We start from the raw sequence: 5,952 nt of genomic DNA, 5'->3' as shown, positions 1-5,952 counted from the left end.
ATTTTTGTTTAAATTATTATTTGAACTTGTTAAGTTTGCAAGTGCACACCTAACCGTGACAGGATAGTCAACCTGTTGACGGTGGTCACTAAGTGGTAGAAGAAGTAGAATCTTCATTTTCTTAAGATACCGGTATAAGTGCAACGGTTGAATTTCCATGTATAAAAACAAAGAAAGATCTGGCACCAGTCGTTTTTACACTTGATCCTTCCTTGCAAGTACACCAACCCTTTTCCGTAAGGATGTACTTAGGTGAGGTTTTGGAATAAGTGTCAAATGTTCGGACTCCTTGGTGTTTTTGCATACGATACAAGGTAAAATAATGTGCCCAATAACACCTATTTATCTTTTAACATAAGACTTAATCATTGTTAATAGCTCATAAAAGGCCATTTGACAAAATCTAAGCAGATTCTGGAGTTTCTGTCTTTCGATTTGAGACCCCAAAAATACCGATGCAAATATAAGGTAAAAGTCTGAGTCATCCTTTTCCCGCTTTATGTTATAAATCAAATATTTCGAAAAGGAGCTCCATGACCTATCCATATTTTTAGCTTATTTTGATCCATAACTAATACTCTTCCAGCTTAAATTATCAATTTTGAATTCTTGATATATTTAATTTTACCTTTAATCACCTAAGTACATCCTTAAGTCATAAGTTACATTTCATCGTAGATTTTATTTCTAACCACGTTTTTAAACGTGACTTTACTGCAGGTATAAAATAACTTCAGATATTTTCCTTTAAATTCTTCAATTTGTATTTGAGATTAAACTTTATTCATGATACGTTCTGTTTTCACATGGACGATTACATACAAAAGCACTTGATATGAAAATAGTATGTAAATCATAATATAAAAGAAGTCTACATTTAAACAAAAATCTATATTTGTGTAACCTACTTATCATTTATACAAAATATTGCTTTAGTAATGTGTAAGTATTATTGTGACGTTTTAAAAGGAAAAGGAAACGAAGGCAGATTTCATTGAAAACTCATCTTCGTTTTTCTTCCTCAACAAACTAAACAAGATGGCAGGTATGTTAAATATTTAGGATATGTTTATACAAAATCAGTTATCTGTTTTAGTATGTTTTCACATGATCATTTGAAATTGAAGACAACTAAAAAACTACTGGATATATTAAATGTATGCTAACCAGCAATTGATTATCGAGATTGAGTTCAAGTTTCAGTCAGAAATTAAGTTACAGATCGAGTTTAAAAATTGGAGTAATAGTTTCAATAGGAGTTCAAAGTCGAATTTTGAATTTTGAATATTTTAGGAACAAACGAGAAAGGTGTGTTTTATACCCAAAGTCAAATATATACCAGAAGGAATATTAAACACATGGAAAATTGCATAACCACGATATAAGTTTCACATTTTTAAAATGTATAACGAGGAGAAGAAACTTTAAAACCTTACTTTACTGCTTAGGTATTATCATGTTTATGGAAGTGTTCTTTTTTTCCTTTTGTGCGTTCTCGTGCGACAATGTTATTCTTTGGAACCAATGATTTTCTTTTAAAAAAAACTCACCCAATACGCCATTGATTTGATTATTTCAGAGGAAAAAAATTGCCATTGAGAGTAAAATTCAGTTGTCTCCCTATGAAGAATAGTTTGTTTCGTGATCCCAAGCTTAAGTTTTGTTAAAATATTTTTTTTTTCAACAGATAAAAGTAAAAACAACGGAAAAAAACAAGTAAATATCATACATGTTACGGAATTATAACACCGTTAAGGTTAATACATTGACTTAAATAAAATAACATTACAAGATGATGATTAGACTATAAAAGTTTACGGTTAAAAAAAAATAATCACTATTTTAAACACGGGAAATGACTGTGTAGTTTTTATTGTTTCAACTATAAGATTGTCCATATGCTTATGCAACACTTCGGCATGCTCATTTTAAAGGTATGCATGAATTCATACCCGATATTTCTTGTATGCAGAAACACTGAATATCATGCATGGTATTTTACAGGTTAAAAGAGTACTGTCATTTATAACGTATTATAAACATTTCATTAATAGGAAGACAGTAAAAGTAATAGACACCAGTCTTTTTCACACCTTAATTCGAATCTTCGTGAATACAAGTTCTGTTCTCTTTAAATTATATATTTTTGTTTTAATCACAATTAAATTAATAATTAATACATGTTCTTGTTTATATTCAAGAACTTTTTAACGTAGCTGAATTTGTGGCCTTCAAATTTTATATATAATTTTATATATATGCATGAAAAAACTGTTCATAATTAATGCTTAAGTACCGTGGTAAATACTGCGTAGGCCAAGACGGAAAAAGAAATAAAGGCAGATTTCACGGAAAACACCACTTTGCACCTTCCCACAATATACTATACAAGGTGGCAAGTATGCAATATCTTAAGGATGTTTTCCCGGATGTTTTTCTATAAAACAATTAAGTGTAATGTCATCAATTATTTTTTTTAAATTTATATTATGGTATTGTTATTTATTCCTATGATAATTGAAATTAAAGGGAAATGTAAAAATACTGGTTATATCAAAGTTGAAAAAATGACAATATTTAGTAGATATAGGAAGATGCGGTGTGAGTGCCAATGAGACAACTCTTCATCCAAATAACAATTTAATAAAAAGGGAAACCATTGTAAGTCAATGTACGGCCTTCAACACGGAGCCTTGGCTCACACCGAACAACAAGCTATAAAGGGCCCCAAAATTACTAGTGTAAAACCATTCAAACGGGAAAACCAACGGTCTAATCTATATAAAAAACGAGAAACGAGATACACGTATAAATTACATAAACAAACGACAAATACTGTACATCAGATTCCTGACTTAGGACAGGTGCAAATATTTGCAGCGGGATTAAACATTTTAATGGATCCAAACCTTCTCCCTTTTTCTGAAACAAAAGCATAACATCACAACATAGAAAAACACACGATAAAATATCAATTGACAGACTTAACTCAATCAAAAAACGTAAATTAATACACAATGAATGAATAAATTTAGTATATGAATTCAATGCTGCTTTTGAAATTCTTAAATCCAATTGCGCTGATTTCTAATATGAAGTGCTTCGGTGAACGGTTTTACAACCCTATGAAAAAGCAAAAGGGAGCATACACTTAACTAATTAGATAAGAATTTGTGCATCATGACGCGGATAACAGTTTTATTCCAGATTACTTTTATTCAAATACATGTTTTTACATGTCACATATCAAATGTACTCGATTTACCTTTTAAGAGAAGCCTGTACATTTTATATGTTTACGTTCAATCTATCTTTCAAATCATCATTTGTTTTATTTCAATTTCGCTTTGTATATACAGCTTTTTCATCAAGAACGCGTCTTTTGGGGAATGTATAATATTCATAGATTAATTGTTCCGTTTAGGTACTGGTTCCCAGATATGATTTCTACGTTTCATCTCATAGAGACATAACTTGGGAATGCTACCAGTATAAGTAAAACATTATAGAGTCAGCCTTGAATTCTGAGGAAGCCCCTAAATGAAGGTAGGGGTAGTACAGAAAGTTTAAACTCTTTTATAAGTTCGAAGGCATCTAATAGTTGAAAATATGCTGCACAGCCCTATATTTTAACGTTTGAAGCACATCGTAGTGCATATGAGCTTTTCATTTTAAGATTTTTTCGAAACTTCATAGTAAAAGTGGTACAGGTTTTGTTGTATAAGGAGTTCTTATTAAAATTCCATTGTCTATATTTACAGAAATGCTACCTTCAACTTAATTTTAAGATTATTTATTTTTCTAACAATCAAGATTTTTGTTCTTATTACAGACAACGTAACACAAAACATATCAATAGCGCTGTATCGTTTTATGTGTCAGAATATAGTTGGAACAGAAGATCATGTTAAACAACTCAGATTGATTAACACCGTCCGAGATAACTTGTCTAGTGATGAAAAGATGACATTTATTACAAGTGGTAGTTTCGGGGAAGGACTTGAGATGCGAGGCAGCGATTTAGATATTATGTGTGTGCTCAAAGATATGAAGATTCAAGATGTGAAATCCAGTTCACATCCAAGAATTAGATATTGGACAATGGATACAGATGATGTAAAGCCTGGATTTTCTAAATTGTATTGCGAAAATACATGTGGTATGTCCCATAGAACTCTTGAAGAAGTAAATGGTAAATATTATTTTTCGAGCGCTATATTTAGACAAGGCCTTTTGGTTGATAAGAAAAAACTTACTATTCATGGACCGTGTATATCTGACAACTATGAAAAGATGGATATAGCCTTATGCCTTCGTTGTAAAACCTGGGTGGCACCTGCAACAGAATGGATAACCAGACCAAGCAATCAGTGGTCAAGTTATAATGTAAAACAACGTATTATAGAACATGGGGTACTCTTTGTACCGATCGGAGTAAAAGGGTCACCAAAAGAACATCTTGAATGGCGAATATCCTTTTCAGTTGGTGAAAAACTTCTCATAAATACGTTTACACACACTCAATTATTATGCTATGCCCTCTTAAAAATTCTCTTGAAAGATGTTATTGCTGCTAACTCTGAATGTAAAGATTTACTCTGTTCATATTTTCTGAAAATAATTATTTTCTGGATATCTGAAGAACTACCGCAACATGCATGGAAACCTTTCAGTCTTATACCTTGTTTTATGCAATGTTTGAGGCGACTGATTTATTGTGTTGACTATGCAGTTTGCCTGCATTATTTCATTCCAGAAAACAACATGTTTGAGAACAAGATAGAGGGTCGTGCTCGTGAAATACTATTAGAGAAATTATTTACCCTGCATAGTTATGGTTGGCGATGCATTTTATTTTCCGATCAAATATCTAAGTTTCATAAATCAATGCAGAATTTCCACATCGAACTACATTCGTTGTATGTGCCTGAAGTTGTAACAATAATTAATTCGCTCCAGTTGCAGTCTTTAAATATTTTGGTCACTCATATTATTAAGAACGAATTCCAAAGAGGAATACAACTGATTGTTTCATGTCAGAAATCTTCAATAAAATACTTATACACATATTTTATGTCAGTGGTGTGTTCAATACGTGCCCAGACGTTACCACTGACCATTACGTTCAGTAATAAATACCAATACACACAGTATAGATCATGTATTAGTATTTTACAACAGAATATCTATCACGATGCTGTATCTGGATGGCTGATGTTAGCTTCGTTTTTCTACAAGACAAAGCAATACAATAAAGCGTTACGCATAATCGAGTATTCTATAACTAAATATCCTCCCGGAAAACTGTTCCGTTCCATGGATGTGATGGATATAGATCACCGATTACTTAAACTGAAAACAATCCAGAAGAAAAGCATTGTCCAACAGTGGAGAATAATGTTAGTAGATGTTATGTTATTCGAACAGAACTCTGTATTAATACCTAACGAACTTCTTAAGGAAGTAATGAATGACATGTGTAGTATTCATACTTTACAGTATGCTTTATTCCTTAACTTTCGTTGTCATTATCATCTAAATAACGCCAGGCAATATGAGGATTCCCTGTAACATCTACAACTGCGTAGAGGAACCAATTTATCGACCGTACAAGGGCTGTATAGCCAGTCAAGATCGTTAAAACTTCATTTTGTTGGAGCCAATTTATTTTAAAGAAAATAGCGATACCGACTTTTCAGCCTACAATCTCAATTTAGCTGATTTGGGAATATTCGTGGATATCAAGCACCATAGAAATATTTGACAAACTTGTTAATGCGAAAGAAAATCAAAATATAAAGACACATCAGTAAAATAACATTAGAAAATACCAAAGAAAGAAAGGTTACACGATATCCACATCAAGGAATAGAAATATAACGCTATACACTATAACGATGTTGATTATATGCTTGGCAAACACAATTTTTATAATATATCTATTACAAACAG

General features: G+C 31.8%; 1 long non-coding RNA gene across 1 annotated transcript; it reads left to right on the top strand.

Annotated features, from left to right (window-relative positions):
- The first annotated feature begins 946 nt into the window (after positions 1-946).
- On the top strand, positions 947-5,952 carry LOC143042360 (uncharacterized). The gene is made up of 2 exons (XR_012967955.1): positions 947-1,045; positions 3,833-5,952. It is a non-coding gene; the product is annotated as an uncharacterized LOC143042360 (long non-coding RNA).

This window comes from Mytilus galloprovincialis, chromosome 8 (genome assembly GCF_965363235.1).
Source record: "Mytilus galloprovincialis chromosome 8, xbMytGall1.hap1.1, whole genome shotgun sequence".
Taxonomy (NCBI): domain Eukaryota; kingdom Metazoa; phylum Mollusca; class Bivalvia; order Mytilida; family Mytilidae; genus Mytilus; species Mytilus galloprovincialis.
The sequence above is the reverse complement of the archived record's forward strand: the minus strand, read 5'-3'. Positions and strand labels throughout refer to the sequence as shown.